This window comes from Monodelphis domestica, chromosome 1, assembly GCF_027887165.1.
Source record: "Monodelphis domestica isolate mMonDom1 chromosome 1, mMonDom1.pri, whole genome shotgun sequence".
Lineage (NCBI taxonomy): Eukaryota > Metazoa > Chordata > Mammalia > Didelphimorphia > Didelphidae > Monodelphis > Monodelphis domestica.
Window position 1 is genome coordinate 342,574,287 of NC_077227.1, and position 21,406 is coordinate 342,595,692.

Sequence of the window (21,406 nt, forward strand, 5' to 3'; positions counted from 1 at the left end):
TCAAACCACGCACAGCAATGGACTCTTTCATTGCCTCACATCTTTAATATTCTATGCACTTTTGAAGGTGGCTAGAATACTTTTTTTTTAATTTTTTTTTTGCAATTGGATCACAAACATTGGGACATAGTCATATTTTGAAGTCTCACTGAAAATATGTTCAAGACAACCCCAGTAGCAGACAGGATATTAAGGCAATGTATATTTCATCCTTTTTCTATGAGGTTTTGATTCCTCCTTTTAGGTATCTCTATGTTGAAAGCTTTTCATTCCACCATGCTTAAAGATTGTGCATATTGAACATGATGGTTTCTATTAGAAGCGGTTCTTATGTTCTTATAGATCAATATATATCTGAGTAATTGTGGGCAACAGTTTTGTTTGGCATGGTGGTCTGGTCTGGTTTTGGTACAGTTTATTTGTTGAATTCTCAAGTATATTTTGAGGTTATCATAATCAATCACTATTCATTCCCTTTTAAAAAAGGAGTTCAGATGAAAATGGTCTGAGGATGCGACTATTCTGCTATTGCTCTTTCATATTTAATGTTCTATGAACTAATGTCCAGGTACATAAAAGACTTCTTTTTGGGCAATTGAGGGTATTGACATGTAAGGTTATTTATTGTAGACTTCCTGGCAATATTTTTGGAACAAAACCAGTAGCATATAGGATGACATATAATATGGTCTGTTCCTACATGGATTTAATTATTTTGGTTAGATCTCAATGTTTTGAAAACTCTTCATTGAATAGTTTGGATATTATAAATATTTATATGGTGACGATAAGATATCTTACTCAGAATTTTATGGATCAGTGCTAAGCCTGAGCAGTTATTATAACATCTGTGATGATGTTCTGATTTGGGTATTATTTATTTACTGATTTTTCAAGGATTTTGAGGGTTTTTATATTTTTGGGACAGAGATCTATCATTTGTTAATTTTAAAAAGATAGCAAACTTCTAGTTTATGATTCTAGTTACCTGATTGTATCTTCTTAGATGTCCAATAGATGCTAGCATTTTAAAATCTGCAGGAATATGCTGCAGTTTCCACATTTCACTGCATAATTTTCAGTTCAGGCTACTTAAAGACTAAACTTGCTTCAATATTTGGTGACAATGACTTAATCTGAAATGCTGCCATAAATCTTTCATATTCAAGAAAATTCCTTTAAAATTATCATTATTATTGTTGTTATTAAGGAAGTAAAGAAATAAGAACTTATCAAACTCTTCTTATGTGTCAGGCAAGTGGTTCACACATATTATCTCATTTAAAATCACAAAACTCTTCAAGATAGGTGCTGATATAAATTCAGGTTAAGTTACTTGTCTAGGGTGTCCTACAGCTAGTAAGTTCTCTTCTTCCTCTTCCTCCTCCTTCCTTTCCTCCTCTTCATCCTCCTCTTCCTCTTCTTTTGAAATGCAGATAAAAAGAAACAGTCTAGAAACATGTTACTTTCCTGATATTATTATTATTATTTTGTCATTATAATTGGCATTACTTTTGTTATTATTATTACTCTGAGGGTTTCTGGTAATGCCCTGCCATCACCAAGTTATCCCAGCATTCTTAGTTGGGGACACAAAAGTTTATAAGAGAAGTCATTGGATTGGCATAAGTTCAACTTCCTAAAGGTATGGCTATTCAATACAAAAGGTAAAGGATGAGTAGGAAACCAGCCATTTGTGTGTGGGCACACGCACGCCTGTGTGTGTGTAATACAACAAGTAATATGTCTTTCTTTATTTTGAATAAAATACTTAAAAATATTGAAATCATTTAGCTTGCCATTTGTTTTAATTATTGTATAGATCCAGTCTTTGCCTTGCTGTGTTGTTACTGAGAAATCTGGATCCTAAAGTGTGAGCCAGTCAACTCTCTCTGACAATTAGTCACAAAACACCCTTTAAAAACTTCTGTATAGCAGACTATAGAGGATCAGATTACTTCATTTCCTATTCATTTCCAAGAAGACATAATTAGGACATGACAAGCTACTTTTATATACCTCAGTTGTTTGAAATTAAAGTAGAAGCTTCAAAGTTTTATTGGTAATCAGAAAGAATTTCATCAGATTTGGATCTTCAATCATCTCCATTCCTTCTTCTACAGCACTTGAAGAAAGCCTAATTCTGAATTTCTGCTTACTTTTTCTTGAAGGCTAGAAATTCAGAAAATCACATTTGAAACAGTTTAATTTGTAGTCTTCTCTTTTTCCTCTCCCCATCCTGTCACCATTTTTGATTGGATCTTTTCAAACTCTAGCCACAAAGGCATCTTTTTTTAGTCCAAATAAAATTGTCCTTCCAGCTTTACACTGAAGATGACTGTTGTTTGTCAATAATAGGAAATCAACACAATCCTTAATCAGTGTTTTAGTTAAGTTACCCCATAACATCATGTGATCCACTATTTTCTCAAATTTAAATTGAAGGTGATCTCTAATGTGTCAGGGGCAGCTAGGTAGAGCAGTGGATTGAGTGCTGAGTTGGGCCTCAGGTAGACTCATCTTCCTGAATTCAAATCTAGCTTCAGATACTCACTACTTATATGGCCCTAGGCAAGACATTTTACCCTGTTTTCCTTAGTTTCCTCATCTGTAAAATGAAATAGAGAAGGAAATGGTAAACTACTCCAGTATCTTTTCCAAGAAAATCCCAAAGGAGGTCACAGAATCAAACAGGACTGAAAACGACTGAATAACAGCAGCAACAATTCTAAGGCTTCTACTATATCTTGTAATTTTTAGGATAAGCTTTGGTGTATCAGGCATAGATTAGTGATATTTAACTCCTTTAAGTAGATAGCAAGAAAAAAGATAACTGAAGTGACGAACTTGCTTCTCAGAATTGTTCAGTAATCTTACTAGTTATTGATTCTTTTCTTCTTATTTAACCCAGTGACTTCAGCATATGCATACCATATTAAGCATCTTTAAGTGTAACTCTGATGTACAATATGCAAATGTGATGCATGCAGAGGCCAAATTAATTCTTCTTCTGTCTTTGTAATGGTGATCCCAGATGATTCCCTTACAGCTTTGTAGTCTATAACAATAGGATTGTTTGCCAGGTGCTACATTTTCCTCACCATTTTTCTGCTTGAGCTGGACTTATGTCTAGATTTGCTTAGAGCAGTCTTTTACTCTAAGTGTTAAGTTTGAAGACAGTTTAGTGAGTACTGGCTATACTAACATAGGACAAGAGGCTATTGGCAGAACAGTAGCTATGGTGAAGCAACTCAGGCTTTCTCTAAAGGTGCCATTGTCTTGGGGATTTTAAGAGTTTAGCCCCTCTCCCAGAACTTTCCTTCTCAGTTAGGATCTTGGCCTTACCCTTTCCTTAGGTTCTTCTGTGTATCACCAACCTCCACCATTGTTTTTTCCTGGGTTTTGACTTGTGACTTCCTGATTACTGTCAAGGGCAACACCACTACAGGACTTGTAATCTAGGAGTCATCCTGGATTTCTCACTATCTCATACCCCCCAAATCCAATCTGTTACCAAGGTTTTTCACTGTCACCTGAATACACTGAATTTTCTCATCTGACACTACCACCACTCTAGTGGAGACCCTCATCAACTCATGCAATAGCCTGCTGATAGGTTAACTTGCCCCATCTCTTCCCCATTCCAAATCTATCCTCCATTAAACTGCTAAAGTGATTTTGCTAAAGTTCAGGTCTTACCACTCCTATCAATAGCCTCCAATGGTTCCCTATTGCCTCCACGATCAAATATAAAATCCTTTTTTTTGGTGTTTAAAGCTGTTCATATCTTAGCATTCCTTACTCCACATATTTTCCAGTCTTCTCATACTTGATTCCCCATCAGATATTCTTGATCAAATGATGCTGGTCTACGTGTTCCAGGAATAAGATACTACATCTCTCTGCTCCTGACATTTTCTTTGGCTATCCCCCATGCCTGGGATATTCTTTTTGCTAGTCTCTATGTACTGGCTTTCCTGATTTACTTTAAGTTCCCACAACAATTTTGTCTTCCACAGGAAGCCTTTTCCATCCCCTCTTAATTCTGATGCCTTCTATCTTTTAATTAGGTACTATTTGTTCTGTATATAGTTTGTACATATTTCTTTGCTTGTTATCTCCCAGTAGATTATGAATTTTGTGAGGACAGGGGTTGTCTTTTATCTCTCTTTGAATAGTATTAGGTTGGTGCTGAATACATGTTTATTGACTCACTGACTGGCTAGTATAAATGCAGTAAAAAAAAACCCCAAACAAACCAGTAGTCTTTTCTGCTTTTCCTCTTCCTCTCTCTCTCTCTCTCTCTCTCTCTCTCTCTCTCTCTTCCTCTCTCTCTCTTCCTCTCTCTCTCTCTCTTCCTCTCTCTCTCTCTCTCTCTCTCACACACACACACACACACACACACACACACACACACACACACACAAGAGGTTCACGTGAATTTCCCCCAAATACTAGAATTCATTGTCATCACTCTGGCTACTATTTTACCTCAATTTATCTGACCAGTTGAACCAAATAGCTGATCAGTCAAATGAACCAGCCAGTTGACTTATCTCTGCTTCCCTCCATAGAAACAAGCAAAGATGGACTTTGTTCTAATGTCCCCAAATACTCAGTCATGGTTTCTTAAGCTGCTTTGAATTTCCCTTAGGAAGGGATCACAAGAGGGCAGAATGATAGCAGCTGTACAATATGGGTGAAACAGAAGGGTCTGTGTTCCTAGTCCTGTCCCTTCTCTGTTCCTGAAAACACCCCCCAGTGATTGCTATGAGCTCACATGTATATTCATGTTCATATGTGAGCTTAAGCAGCACAGCATGAGAGAAGCATTTTCTCCAGATGACACCACAACCAAGGAGAAAAGTATATCTTTCATCTTAATTGCTGGGGCCCTATGAACACAAGCATGGACTATGTTCCTCTCCATCCCAGGAATCCTCAAGAAACTTAAAGACTATGGAAGTGTCTTCTTCCTGCCTGTGTTCAAACTGAAGTAATTTAGCTAATGGTTTAATCTGGGAGATGTTTTTATCCTTTTCACCGAGCCCATATCACAGCCCATGATGAGTTAGGATTATAACATGTCATGCTCCATTAAATGAAGCACTATAGGGGTCTTTTAAATCAAATATATCAGGAAGAAGAAACTGGATTTTCCACCCTAGATATTAATTATGTCAGCAACTAAATGTCAAATTTGGTGCATGCAAGCACTCAGCGTGGCTTTCTCTAATCACTTACAAATTATTACATTAGACATTCCTTACTGTATAGAAAAAGTCATTGATCTAAAATGCCATGAATCACATCACTCCCTTACTCAAAAACCTTCTCATGATCCCTAGTGGCTATGAATTTAAGGACAAACTCTGCAACCTGACATTCAAGGCCTGTTGCAGGTTCACTTTCTATTATTATGTTCTAGGCAAATCAGAATCCTGCTCATGCTGCAAACATGCCCCAGGGTTTCCTGTCAGCATTACTTTACTGGGATTATATACATCTTTAACTGACCACCAGCTTTTTACTTTCTGTCCAGGGAATTACTTTTAACCTGTGCAACCCATGTTGAATACTACCTCCTTCATGAATTCTTCCCTGTTTTCTCCACCTTGATAGATTTTTCCATCTTAGGAACTCCCACTACACTCATTCCATACCTTTCTTATGAATCTTACATGCTGACCAGTACCTTAGTTATTTGCAAGTTTGTCTTATCTCCCTTACTAGATTTGGTGTCTGATTCTCAATATTCTACTCTAATAGAGTTGTGAATAGAAAATGCTCAACAAGCATTTTTTGGAATTCAATATCAACAGAACCATTGCCAAATTCTTGTATACTTTTTTTTTTTGGCTATTTGATCATTTCAGACATGTCTGACACTCTGTGCCTCTTTTGGGATTTTCTTGGCCAAGATACTATACTGTTTTGCCATTTCTTTCTCTAGCTCATTTTCCAGATGAGGAAAGGGACTCAAATAGGATTGAGTGATTTGCCTGGGGTCACATAGCTAGTAAATGTCTGAGGCCATATTTGAACTTAAGAAGACGAGTCTTCCTGTCTCCAGGCCCAGCACTCTATCTACTGTACCACCTAGCTATTCTTTGGGTATTTAAAATATACAGAATAGGTTGTTCCTAGAGGTGTGTCTTCTGTATTAAAGAATGCTGTGCCTGGAGTCATAAGAGACCTGAGTTCAAGTTCTACCCCAGACATATTAGTTATGCAACATAAACAAGTTTCTTAATCTATTTGAGCGTCTGTTTCCTTATCTGCAAAATGGGGAAAAATACTACCTATAGGGTTGTTGTGAGAATCAAGTGACAACATATATTTTAGAATGAATCAAGTGACCTAATATACAATGCTTTAAGAACCATAATACAAAAATCATTTATTATATACCATTCAGTATCACAAATATCACAAAATAATGTGATTTTTAATATTATTGATAGATTCTCTAATATAGAGATCCAGTTAAAATTTTTTTTATCCATAGGCAAGTACTTTTTTAGGTTAGCACAGAGGTCTAGGAAAACTCAAAATTTCTTTTCCCTTGTATGCCATGTTATTTGCTCCCTAGATAGTACAAGACAGGGAAAGACTAACTTGCTAACTTCTCCAGCTTATAATTAAGACTTTTCTAGATCTATGCATTTTTCCAAGTCTTTCTCAAGAAAATCTTGAAAGATCTCAATAGGTGAGAACAATGGACAAATATAATAGGATGAAAATTAATTGAGACAAATGCCAAAGACCTGACTATATCTGGGTTAAAAAAATCAGTGTTATACACAAAAGGAAGGGGAGACATAGGTAGATAGAAAAATTTCTAAAAAATATCTGGAGATTTTGGTGATCTGCAAACTCAACACGAACAAATAGCACAACAAATGGCAACACAGTACTTGGCACATATTAGGAGCTTAAAAATGTTTGATTGAAATGGTGTGTCATGGAAGCTTTAAAAGGCTAATGTGATTTTTTGAAAATTTGATTAAGAGAGGCATAGAGAGCAGTATATAGAAAATGATGTTTCTACTCTACTCTGCCCTGGTTGGATAACCATGAATTATATAGGTTCAGTTCTGTAGGCTACATTTTAGGAGGGATATTGATAGACTGGAGACAGTACAGAGGAGACCAAACAGAATGGTGAGCATTGTCCGGCCTATGCATGTGATCATAAGGTGAAGGAATATCAAATTATCAATATAGAGAAAGGAATACTGGGAGGGCAATAATAGCTCTCTTTGAGTATTTGACTTGCTTTTATGTGGAAGAGGATTTAGCCTTTGTTTAGCCATAAACAGAAACTCTTTAACCTCTTTTCTATCCATATAGTTTCCTTGCAAGAAATTGGTTCTTTTCATCTCATCAGAGATCTTCAAGGGAAGATGGTGTCATGTAGAAGGACTTCTTGTACAAGCATGAGTTGGAATAGATAAGTTTTATTATTTTTTTAAATTAAATCCTTACCTCCTATCTTAGAATCAATACTCTGTATTGGTTCCAAGGCAGAAGAGTAGTAAGAGCTTGGCATTTGAGGTTAAGGGACTTGCTCAGGGTCATACAATTAGAAAGTGTCTGAGGTTAAACTTTAACCCAGGACTTCCCATCTCTACATCTGGCTCTCAATCAACTGATCAACAGCTGCGGTTGAATAGATACATTTAAAAGTCCATTCCAATACTGGAAGCATGTGATTAGGTTGCCAGAACTGTAGAGAGTGAATTGAATTTTCCTCTTTGGGTGGAAGTCTTCTGTTTGTTATTATTTTTCTCCACTAACCCCCCTGATTCATTTTATTTATTTGAATAATAAATATCAAATAAAATGATCATTTTATATACATAAAAATAAAAATATATAAAAGAAATGGTTGGTTCCTGCTAACTAGGAATCTTCGTTAAAAAAGCTTGCTTTAAAAAACAAAAGTATACAATAAACGTGACATGAATGTAATTTTCAAAACTGTTCTGTTTGTCTCTGATTCCTTTTCTTAGTGGGAAGACTCTTTAAAGTTTCATTTTTTCTACTAGTTTCTTCAGTAATCTTCAGCAGTTCTTATGAAAATGCCATTTTTTTTTTTGCTTTCAATTTCATTCTAAGAGAATTAGAATTCCACATTTGTTTTAAGAGTTTCTCAGAAAGGCCATTTTCCTTGTGAGGAGTCACTTCTGTGAATGTGCTTTTTCTGTCTAGCTCTGGGCTATTGCATTAGAATTTCAATCAAATTAACTTTTCCCTTGGACCACTATTATTTTTAATTTCTACATTGACCTCACTTGGAAGCACAAACAGATTTGTTAAAAAATTTTAAAAAAATTTTATTTTTAGTTCTGAACTTTCTCCTTCCTTCTGACTACCCACCCATTGAGAAGGCAAAAAATGATACTCATTATACACATGAAGCCATGCAAAACACATTTCCATGTTAGTCATGTTAAGAAAGAAAAAAAAAAGCCAAGCAAAATAAAGTGAAAGAAACGATTCTTCAATCTAAATTTAGAGTGTATCAATTCTCTCTCTAACGGCATATAGCATTTTTCATCACAAGTCCTTTGGAATTGTCATGGATCATTGTATTGCTCTGAGTATCTAAGTATTTCACAGTTTATTGCCATTACAAAATTGCTGTTACCATGCACAATATTGTCTTAGTTCTGTTCACTTCACTTTGTATAGCTCATGTAAGAGGTTTTTATTAAATTATTTACTTCATAATTTCTTACGGCATGATAATATTCCATCATAATCATATATCGCAAATTGTTCAGTCATTCCCAAATTGATAGGCATCCCCTTAGCTGTTAGCTTTATACTACTATAAAAAAACTGCTATAAATATTTTTGTACATACAAATCTTTTCCTTTCCTTTTGATCATCTTGAAGTGGTATTTCTGGGTCTAAGGGTATGCACAGTTTTATAACCCTTATGGACATAGTTCCAGATTGTTCACCAAAATGTTCAGAGCTCTGCCCAAAGTCCTTTTATATAAATTTTTTTTTCTACATCCCCTTCAGTATCTGCCATTTTCCACCTTAATTGATCCCTATAAGAACCCTGTGAGTTAGGTGTTTTATTATTCTCATTTTACAGATGAGGAAATTGAGGCAAAGAGAGGTCAACTGAGTTACCTAGGGCCATGTATTTGACAAGTGTCTGAGAAAAAAATTAGAATATAGAGCTTCCTGAATTTAATTTTACTATTCTATCTACTGTTACACCTCATTGCAGTGGCACAGATGTATTAGAAATACATATCTAGAATACACCTAAAGCAACTTTTCTAATACATTGTAACAAAAAGCACATTGGATATAAGCATCAGAAGACTGAAGCTTTGAATTGTTGTTTGGCTACTTATTATTTGTTTGATCTTAGGCTGATTACTTAATATCTCTGGACTTTTAGTTTCCTTATATATAAAATGAAAGTGTTGAAATAGATCTCTAGGAACTCTTCTGGTTCCATGATACACCCTTCTCTTCCTCTTTGGAGAAGGCATCATTTAACAAAAATGTATATGTCCAAAGAAAAGATTCAAGGGTCAGCTAAAGTCCAACTTGAAGTGGGCTGGCATTATACCAAAGAAACTAGAACTCGCTGCCTCTGTCAGAAGCAGCTGGCGAGCCCACATTAACCATGCCGCCACCACCTTTGAAGATGAACCACTGTGCGTGAACGCCGACACCAGGCCACAACCGAACCTTCCGTAACAACTGGTGTCCCATGCCCCATGTGCCACAAACTTTGCGCCTCAGTCTTTGGACTTCAAAGTCATATGAGGGTATACCGTATATGAAACTGCACAAAGACAATAGTCATTCTTGGTCACTGAGAGACTACCACTAACTAACTAACTAACTATATATATATGTGTATATATATATATAAAATCATGTCTGCTTATTTTTATAAATCAATTCTTTCTCTGGAGGTAAATATACATAAGGCATTCTTCAAATGATTTTTTAAATTATTGTATATAATGTTCTCTTAGTACTGCCCATTTCACTCTTCATTAGTTCATGTAGATCTTTCTGTGTTTCTTTAAAAAATTAACTTGTTCATTTTTTATGGAGCAGTAGTATTCCATTACAATCATATGTAATAACTTGTTTAACCATTCCCTGACTAATAGGCATCCCTTCTGTTTCCAGTTCTTTGCCACCACTAAGAGAGCTGCTATAAATATTTTAGAATATATAGATTATTTTCCTTTTCCCCTGATAACCTGAGGAAATAAACCTAATAATAGTATTGTTGTGTTAAAAGATTAGTATTGTTTATATTTTGAAGTCCCTTTTTTTGTCTGCATAGAGAGAGAGAGAACAATAAAATCCTCAGATATTTCTATAGAGGCAAAACTCATTGTAAAAGTAGAGATAACAAATAAAGATTCAAAGATAGGGAGCTTTTGCAGGTAAGTGATTCCAGATTGCGAGGCAGTAAGTAGTGAGGCAGAGAGTGGGAGGAAGGAGAAAGGGGATAAATTCACTCAATTCCAGTACAGTAGCAAATTCTATCTAACCCATCATTCTCTAACTGCTCATGACTACAATCAGTTTGGGATAGTGGTGCCTTTCCCTTGCAACCAGCAGTATGATTATGATGTATAGATCAGTCTTTTTGTACTTTCTCCTCTTGCTTTAAAATTCAGATTTTTAAAAATTATAAACAAATTATCCAGTCTAACTTCACATACCAGTATATCCTCATCTGTAAGGTAAACAAGTTTTATAGATGACTTCTCAGGATCCTTCTCCTCCTAAATCTATGCATTTTGAACTATGTGTATGATCAAAGGGAATTTAATCAAAGTTTTCATCTGGAGTATTCTCTAGATATTTCCTTATTGTTTCCTTTTTGAGGTATGCTTGCTGACAGTTTAGTGGGTGACAGGTTTCTGTCTTTGGATTCCTGGTCTTAATTTGCATTACTCCATCCTCAGAATGCTCTGGTTGTCTGGAAGAAAGGTGTTCTCCTCAAAATCAGGCCAACAATGGAGAAAGATAACTGAAAACCAAAGATGTTTTACTCTAGAAATAGACCAAATATAAGTTCAGAAAAGTGCTTAAAATAAATTTTCAAATGTATGTTTTTTTAAAAACTCAAAATGTGTTTTGCCCCAAGCTCTTCTACCATTAAACACACCCATGTGTACTTCAGTAGAAATTTAATCCATATGGTATATTCATGGGCAGTTAACTCATCAAATGTCCAGCATACCATTAAAATGATTTTGAAAAGCTTAAAGCTTAAAAAAAACCCAACAAGGATATTGTGTTTGGTTAGGAGTAAATGGAATTTTAATCTTTTAATTGGAAATTTAACACTCAAGGACTTGTCAGAATCAGCACTTTTAGAGCTAAATTGACCTTTGTAGAATCTCATTGCTATAATAAACATGATTATCATTGTTAATTAACTATAAATGCTGTGATAGAAACTTCTACAATGCAAATATTTCCTAGCCACATTAGCAAAAATAAACAAATAATCTGCTTAAAAATAGAGGTATTACAGCAGTGAAAAAGAGAATCAGAAGATTAGACAAGTATAGTACAAAATAGTATAAAGAACAATAATAAATGTAGGTAATAATTTATATTTATAAGACTCAGAGTAATGACCATTACATTGACTTCCATTTATTCTTCTTTCTGAAGGGAAGGTGGGAAAGAAATTGGGGGGGTGGGGCATATTCTTTTACAAGGCCTTTGCCACAGGATTCTAACATCCAGGAGGGGCATGTTCCCCTTCTCAGTGTTTTATTTTTTATCCCACCTCTCCTATACCTTGTTTTGTTCTGCTGTTGTGTTGCATGGCCCTAGTTTCCTTGACTTGTTTTTCTTTCCCTGATAACAACTTCTTTAGCAGCTTTTTCATCTTTCTCCCGTTCTCCTCCCTCATTTACCAAGTAGTTGTTTCAGGCACTGGAATACTAGATATAGTTCTGAGAAAGTCTTCCTCAATAATTACAGCTATTAAAAAATAGGATCAATTGAGGTAGAAGGATCTTAGTCCTCCGTATTCAATCATAAACTGGGTATTCAACTGTAAAGAGTATTAAACTATATTTTATTAAAAAAATAATATCTCCATCATTTTCAAATCATTCTCCTCTCCCAATAGAAGAATCTTTCCTGAAAATAAAGAAGTACCATTAAATGAAATAAATCAACAAATTGGCCATACTTGACAATGCATGCTTCATTCCATGCCTGTACTCTACCACTTTTCTGCCAATAGAAGGGAGATATGCTTTGATCATCAGTGTCCTGAAGTCACAACCCATCAAGGCACTGACCAAATTTGTGATGTCTTTCAAAGTTCCGTTCCTGTTAGGGATTTTTTTTTTAGAGGAAATTCCTACACAAAGTAGACCTTTGCACCGAGGGTCTACTCTGAGTCTACAATTTTACCCATTCTTGGGAATCCTGATAAATACCATATTGTGATTTCCATTGTAAACAAATTCTGACCCCTATAAATTTAAATAATTTTGCCATAATGAAGGTTTAATTAATTTTTCATCTATCCAGTTATTTGGTTAGACATGTGAAGATTAAATTAACTCTCCCCTGCCCATTTTTAGATTTAATCACCAAAAGCTTGGGGGAGGTCTGTGACCCATGTATGCAATAGTGGGTGATGATTCAGAATCAGCTGACTGTCCCCTTGGCAGTCGTAAGCAAAGCTTTAGCTGTAATTGGTACATGTCGAAGTGGAGGAAGGCAAGGAAGTGATGAAAAGGAACGCTCTTTAAAAATGCCAAACTCTTCCTGTGAGAACTTGCTTCTCTTTTCAGTCTTTGACTTGGAGGAACTCAGGCTTAAGATCTCAGACTGCTTCCCTTTGGACTAACATGTGGTGAGTTAAAAGGTTGATTCCCTATCCTGGATTTTCTGAAGGGACTACCTCAGGAGAGACCTACTCTCTTGAGAGAGGCTCCCTGCATCCCCAGGTCCTCAGCTCAAGGCTGAGGCCCCTCCAGCTAAGGACTAACTAGCCCTGCCTGGGTTGAGCCAGGGCTGGAGCAAAATACTTAGTGTGTAGCCTAGATATCTTACCCTGTCTTCTCTTTGATCTTCTCTTACTTTCACTTCCTATATTTTATAAATACATTTTTAAAATTAAATCTCATTGGAATTAATTAAACTCCTGGCCACCCTATTCTTAAATAATCCAGTCCAATCTTTTATAAAAACCCCTCACATTTCTACCCCTTACAGACATTAAATTTTTCTTTCATGTACTTTGTCTTCAAGTAGTATTCTAATAGGATTTAGTCTGAGCCATAACAAACAACTTTCTCATCTGCTTCCATTGTGGCCAGAAAGGCACCCAAAGGCCACTAGCCAAGTTGAGGATATAGTTCATATCTTGGAATAGGCTGACTTACATGCAAATTGACCCAGTGATTACACTCAAATTTTCTAACCACTGAGATGACCCATCCCTACATGGTTCTTTAGACTTTAGCTATCAGTGTTTTATAGGATTCAAATCTATTAAGATTTTGGGTGACCATTTGATGCAATTGATTGTTCTCTGAATTAATTCTCCCGAACCCATACTTTATATGGTAGATAAACAATAGGGCTTTACTGAGGGAGGCCATAGGGAAGTGTATCTCATTTCAGCTTCTTGATGAAAGCTACTGGACATGTGCCAAGCCAAGGTTTCAAGTGGGAGAGATTTTAGAGGATATCAGCTGTGACCACTCTAGCAGGCATGTGGAGAGGGGTTAAGGAATGTACCTTGGGGTGAAAGGAGGGCAGGGAGAGAAGATGGTTCATTATATTATATTGTAATGAGAGAGGCTCTACCAGGAAACACCATTTTCTATGATCTTTATTATTAGTCTGGACAAGTCACTAACTTCAAACAGGCCATTCCTCATTTTCTATCCAGAAGAACCATGAACATTTTTCAGTAAAGAGAAACATGCAAAAACACATTTCAGGTGCATGTGTATGTGAGATGACATTTTTCCTGAGATGCCATGAAAAATATATGTTTGCCATGGCAACCCTTTATTGTATCTCACCTTTATGTTCCATTCCCGGAACACCAATACTTTCTTTTTTAATAAGTTTTACATTTTGTATTAGTAACAACTCTAAAACAGAAGGGCAAGGACTAGGCAAATAGAGCTAAGTGACTTGCCCAAGGTCACATAATTTGAGGTCAGATTTGCACCCAGGTCCTCCTGACTTCTGTCCTTATACTGTATCCCCTATGCCAAGTTAGTTGCCCCCACCAGATTTTTCTTTCTTTAAAACAACAACAACAACAACAACAACAACTCTACCTTCTGCTTAGAATTGAAACTCTCAATTCTGCAGAAGAGTGTTAAGAACTAAACAACTGGAGTTACATAACTTGCCTAGGTTCACACAGAAAGTATCTAAGATCACATTTGAACCCATGACCTTTCATTTCCATCTAGTTACCTCTCACTAGATACTTTCTTAAAGAACTGTTATACTGGTTCAAACTCTTTGTAATGATACAATGAAGCTATTTTGGTTTTCAAAGTTGAAAAGAAAAATTAAAAGATATTATTTGATTCTTGCATTCTTCTCAGGGCAAAGTTCTTAATTCTCTATATTTCTTTCTCCATTACAGCTCAGCAGTCTTCTCATCAGGGAAGATCCTTCTTCCTGTGGTTGATCAGTTCCACCTGGAGGCTCTGTTTTAAAAGAAAGTGCCCAGGTCAGACATGTTCTCTCCTTTATATCTTTTTGAGCTCTACTTGTGACTCTTGGAACCTTTTCCAAAGATACTTTCTCTAAAATGCCCCCATGCAGGTTGATTATCATCTCCAACTTTCTCCCCTTAGCTTCCCTTTACATGTTGTTTTGCCCCATTAGAATGCAAATTCCTTGAGGGTAGGGATTGTTTTATTTTTGTTTGTATTTGAATTTCCAACTTTTAGCTTAGTGTTTAGTGCATGGTAAGAACTTAATAAATATTTATTAACTAGACTTGCTTTTCTAAGAAAGTAAGTAAGACATATTTGGATTCTTAAAAACTCTTCCTCTTAAACATAGGTCACCTTTCCCGGTAAAGAGGTTGGGAATGATGTGTGGAGAATACATGGTATATTGTTAAGATGAAAAATTTAGGTCAAACTGTGGCAGGTAAAAATTAGTTTCTCTCTGCAAGGAGTATTATATTTTTATGAGGTTTATTTAAAGATTAAGAATTTAAGAAAGTACAAGTAAGAAAGCATGTGCCTAGGCCCAGAGAGCCCATTCACAACCACTCACATCTTACCTGCTAGGTGGAGAGCAGTATCTGCTTGGAGGTGAAAGTAGGAAGGGCCTCAGTAGGCTTTACAACCAGTTTAAATAGAAATTTTTGATCTTGCCCAGGTGAGGATCTCAGTGAGATTACAAAGCATTCTGGGAAGTGGCCAAGGACTTCTGGGGATTGGAGTCCGGGGTTCAAATATCCATTTTTACAACATTCAGTGTCAAAACCCAGTCACTTGGGTTTTGCTTGGTGGTGGATATATCTGAAAATTATTCTGAAGCAAAATGAAGAGGCATATGTACACATTATTAAAAGATAAATGATAGTTTAGTACATAGCTCAGTAAGGGGAAAAAAAACCAGCTGAAAAAAAACAATAAAAACTACTTTGGGAGAAACTATTCACATAATCAACTTAAAATTCTTCTTGTGGATAAAGAATCTTAGAGCAATAAGATTTCAGATATTTTACCACTAAAGCTGCCTGCCTCTCTTCTCCCCTTTGAGGAAGTATATTTACAATTCCAACTCCCAGAGAGGTACAGAGGTGGTGATTGGAGGACAAAGGGGAGAAGAGGCAAGCTAATAATTTTTTATCCCAAGTTACAAATCCAGAAATCAAAGACACTAATTCATTCTTTAGCAGTGTGGGATCATCCTTTGAAAAAAGTTTTTAAAAAATGATTTAATTAAAGAATTTTTTAGAGTTAATGATAGTTTTCAGAGTTGAAATATCATCACTTCCCCTGTGAAACCATTTCATAATCTATGAGCTTTTCTTTTAATCCAGGACAGGACTCTTAATTTTTTTTATTTTGCTATTTTTTGCTCTCTCTCTCTCTCTCTCTCTCTCTCTCTCTCTCTCTCTCTCTCTCTCTCTCTCTCTCTCTCTCTTTCTCTCTCTCCTCTCTCTGTTATAAATAAGGGTCTTTAAACAATTTAGGAAGACTAGTCTTGCAAGAAGCACAGAACTTCAGTTCTGGGACTTCCTGCTTTCTCTTTTAAGTCAAATAAATAGCTCTATCATGAAATATCTGCTGGTTATTGTTGCTCTTTTTATTTGCATTGTGGATTAAAAAAAGTACACATAAATATTGAAAGAATGGATAAATGCAACATGACACTAGCTAATTATAGGGCCCTAGATGCACTTAATAGCAGGAACAGAAATGGAAGAGAGAGTTCAGTTTTTAATTTTCAATGCATTCTTAAGAGGCTTTTCATTTACTTCCATCTTCCCCATATCCTTTAAGCCAGGGATGACTCTAGATGAAACTGTAAAGTATGTGAACTTTATAATGGGATTCCTTCACTGCCCATCTATAACTATTTGGGACAACATCCTTCTGGGGTCTTATTCAGTGCTATCATGAGATTCTTTAGTTGTTCAGAATCACTGTGTGCTGCTACCCCAGGATGCCTTGTGGTCTCACCTCTTTGACTTAACTGGATGTAAGATGCTGTGGTAGTGATGGTAAATAGTAATGATGATGATGGTGATGGGGATTTTTGTTGCTCAGTAGTGTCCAGCTTGAGAGTTGGACTATAAGGAGAGTTGAACATTGCAGAATCAATACTTTCAAATTATGGTGCTGGAGAAGACTTTTGAAAATATCTTGGCCATCACCTAGATCATCGAATCAGTCAATATTTAAAGAAATTAATTAAAACTATTCACTGAAAGGTCAAATGTTGAAGCTGAAGTGTAAATACTTTGGCCACATAATGACAAGGCAAGACTCATTGGAAAAGACCCTGATGTTGGAAAAGATTGAAGGCAAAAGGAGAAGGGGATGTCAGATGAACATGAGGGGAAACAATGAACATGAACATGAACAGACTTTGAGAGAGAGGAGGTCAGAAGGACCTGGTGTGCTCTGGTCCAGAAGGTCACAAAGGTAAGGAGGACATTAACCTCATAATTTATAGTGTGTTAAAATATACAAAGTCTTTTTGTAGTAATAATATTGTTCAATAATTAGTGTAAGTACAGTTATATTCATTTCAGAGACAAACAGAGAGTTAAATTACTTGCCTCCATCACATAAATCTTGTTCTATTACTGCTAAATCTTGGGCAAATCAGTTTCTGTCTATGCCTCAATTTTCACATTTGTTCAGTGGTAACATTAAGCTAGATGATCTCTAAGGTCAGTAGCTGTGCCATTTCGTCTATGCCAGGGTGACTCTCATATGAAGAATCAATAGAAATATTTTCATCCTTATCTAATTAGAAAGAGAAGAAACATGCTTACAAATAAATACCTGGCAATATAGAGTAGTGAAAATTGACAAAAAAGAGTACAGGGTAATAATATATACTCAAAAAGTTCAGGGTGGAAGAAGCAGCTAGGTGGCTCAGTGGATTGAGAGCCAGGCCCATAGATGGAAGGTCCTGGGTTCAAATCTGACCTCAGGCATTTCCTAGTTGTGTGACCATGGGCAAGTCATCTAACCCCCATTGTCTAGCCCTTATCACTCTTTTGCCTTGGAACCAATACACTGCACTGATTCTAAGACAGAAGGTAAGGGTTTTAAGAAAATAGTTCAGGGTAGAAAGAGATTGTAATAATTTACTTAATGAGAAAGCACATGCTCCTTTAAGGTCCCAGAAGCATATTGCTAATATCAGGTATTCAGGTGAAGAGATATTTTTGGCCATTTAGAGATCATTAAATTATATCCACCATTCTTTCTCTTAGTGTGTATTAGGGATTCTGGATACACAGTAAGTTTCCCACTGAAAACAAAGGGAAGAATAAGGAACATCTTCAATAATTTTTATTAAGGCTTCAAAGGTCCCACCTAGGGGGGGGATTGTATTACAGGCTAGAGTTTTATAGGTTTTAGTGTTCCATTCACTCTAGTTCATACTATTAGGAATAGAAGAAATTCACTCTTTAATTACTAACCTATTGAATTTTAATTGTAAAATATATGTTAAAAGTTAGATGTGGGTAAATGTTCATAAAAGTTAAGTTCTTGATTCTGGGACAAACCTCATGACTTACATGGCCATAAACCATTACCTGTCTTTAATATTTTATTTTTTCACTTATTTTAAGTTGATCATGTAACAAATCAACACCTTTTAATTCCATTTTCTAACAAAACAAAAATTTTATGTTTTCACAGAAACAAATCAATTGTCTGAATTGGAGAGAAGAGTTAACAGCATCAATTCAATTCAGCAAAGAATTATTAAAGATCTACCCTGTACAGAATAATATGCTGGGTGCTAGGAAAATGCAAAGTTTAGATAAGATATGAGACTTGCCTTTATGGAGATTAAAGTCTTATAGGAATATAGAGAAACATACAGGATATTAATGTTGTCAGGAAAGAAAGACTGTGAAGGCACACAACTGCTGGCTATTTCTTGGAAGTGTTCTGAAGGCTGACATTGGTCAAGAAATAATTGGAAAGTGGTCTGGGTGTGGTGAAGGAGTGAGCTCAGACAGAGGAGCTAGTGTTATGCAGAGAGATGGATTGTGTTGAGTTTTAGGGATCTTGAGAATAGGTATAGTTTGAGAATGGTAACATGGAATGAAATTGGATCAAGGAAGCTTAGAAAGAGTGAGTGAATCAAGAAAGGATTCAGTGGGCATGTATAAGAGAGTTGGCTATTACAAGCACAGAGCCACAATGCTTTGGTTGTTCATTGAGCTCTGATGTGAGAGTGACTGTTTGGGATTCTGGGTTTGAATGCCCCCTAGAGAGTGTACATGTCAGTGTTGAAAGGCAGTCTGAATCTGATATTTTGGGAGCTTTCCTCGTCTGTTTTCAGAAAGAGAGTGACCATGGGTGGTTGTGATACCCTTGGGCATTTTAAATAACAGTATTGTGGCAAAAATCCTAATGGCTGCAATATGTGATTATTTTAGAAATGAGTGCATAGGGCAGTGCAAATCAAAGTGTTATATGAGGTCCCAGGGCTTATTTTAATCAGAGGATGAGGGTAGTGGTTAGAGTTCTCCAAATATGTTTTGGGAATAGAAGGCCTGGGGAAGGGAATGGAATGACCTAAGTCAAGGAGCATACAAGTCACAAGCAGGAAATAATAAAACACAATCTCATAAGATACTTTTGAAATCTGAGATCCTTTGGGAATGTTATTATGAATGGGAATCAATAACCCAATAAGATGGAGATGGCATTTTTGGTATGTTTTAAAATATGGATAGGCATTCAAAACATGAAAGGGAGGAAAGTGGACATTCTGGACACTAGGAACAGCAAGGTGGCATGGAGTCAGGGAAGTACATTATATGTGCCAGGAGGACCATAAAATAATAGTATCATAGGATTTAGAGCTGGAAGGGACTTGATATAATCTAGTTAAACCTCCTTACTTTACAGAATAGGAAACCTAGAGATATGGGACAGGCCATATAAATAGAGGTAATAGATTTCACATCTGAATTCTGGGCTTCTTATTTGAAATCCAGTACTTTTTTCTGATAAATCATCTCTAGCTGGCATCTGGACTTTCTAGTAAGAAGCAACTTTAGATAAGTCTGGAAGAGTAGAATGAGTAGAATCACGTCACAGAGGACTAAAAATGCTAGGCAGATGAATTTGGACTTTACTTTGTAGGGAGCAGGAAGCCACTGAAGATTTCTGAGCAAGGGAGTGACATGACAAGGCATGTGCATGCAACATACTAGTCTGCTGTGGCATGAAAGAAAGCTTAGAGGGGTGAGGAAAGACAGGAAGATCTCTTATAATTAGTTCAATATTCCAGGAAGAGAAAAATGAAGGCCTTTGGTAGAATAGTTGCAATGGAAATACAGTAGGGTCTACATATGTATGGGGGATAATGTTCCAAGATTTACTATGGATGGCTGAAACTGTGGATAGAAGCAAACACTTGTTTATCCCCATTTATACATGCTTTCTTTGCCCAGTTGTGGCCCTCAGCTCAGAGATCTGTGGGCTTCCTACTGCACTACAAAGAAACTCTAAAAAGAAAAGAGAAGTGAAAGTGGAAGCAGAATTGGGTGATCTTCTTCTACAGGTAGACCTTCCGTGCTTTGGGTTGACGGCAGATAACTGAAACCATGAAAGTGAAACTGCAGATAAGGAGGCTCTACTGTATAAAAGAGGGGATAGATGTTAGAAATGCTATGGAGGTGGAATCAAGAAGACTTGGGAAATGATTAGATATGAATGAGAAGTGAGGGACAGGGGAGAATCAAAGACAGAGGGGAGAATGGAACCTGGAAAGCTGAATGAAGTGGTATAAAAATATTGTCTTCCTTCTAGGCAACCAGGTTTTCAAATTTAGAGTTATCCTCAACTTTTCCTTCTTCCTCACCTAAACAACTGTGGCAAGCCTTCTAATTGGACTTTGTGATTCTGGTTTTTTTCCCTTTCTACTAATGTACTCTCCACACTGCTACTGAAATAATCTTTTAGCCCAAGTTAGTCTGTCTCTTGATCAAGTACATTTAGTGGTTACCTATTGCCTCTACAGTGAAACACAAGCCTCTCAATTTGGTATTTGAAGCTCTTCAGAATTTATTTCTAATTTAAACTTACTTTTATGGGCTTATTAAAAATTTCCCTCTATTCACATATGCCACGTCCTAGCCCAGCAGCCTTACTTGCTTTTACCCATGTAATAATATTTCATTTCTTATCTCCATGCCTGGAATGTACCTTTACCTGACACCCCGGTTTTTATATCTTAAGAATGCACTTATTCCTACATTTTGAAAATCAAGTGGCATTATATTTTCTCAAAACTTTCTACATTGTTAAAAAATGGGAAAGTACATGTTTGAACAAAAACATTTATAGTTGTGCTTTTCATGGTGGCAAAGAATTGGAAATTGAAGGGATGTCCCTCAATTGGGGAATGGATGAACAAATTGTGGTATATGGTGGTGATGGAATATTATTGTACTATAAGGAATTGATGAATGGTATGATTTCAGAAAGAGCTGGAAAGACCTACACGAACTGATGTAGAATGAAATAAGCAGAACTAGGAGAACATTACACATAGTAAATACAGAGTTATACACATTAACTACATCATACATAGTAACTACAATATTGCGCATTAGTCAAATATGCTACTAAGAGCAATACAATGATCCAGGACAGTTCTGAGGGATTTATG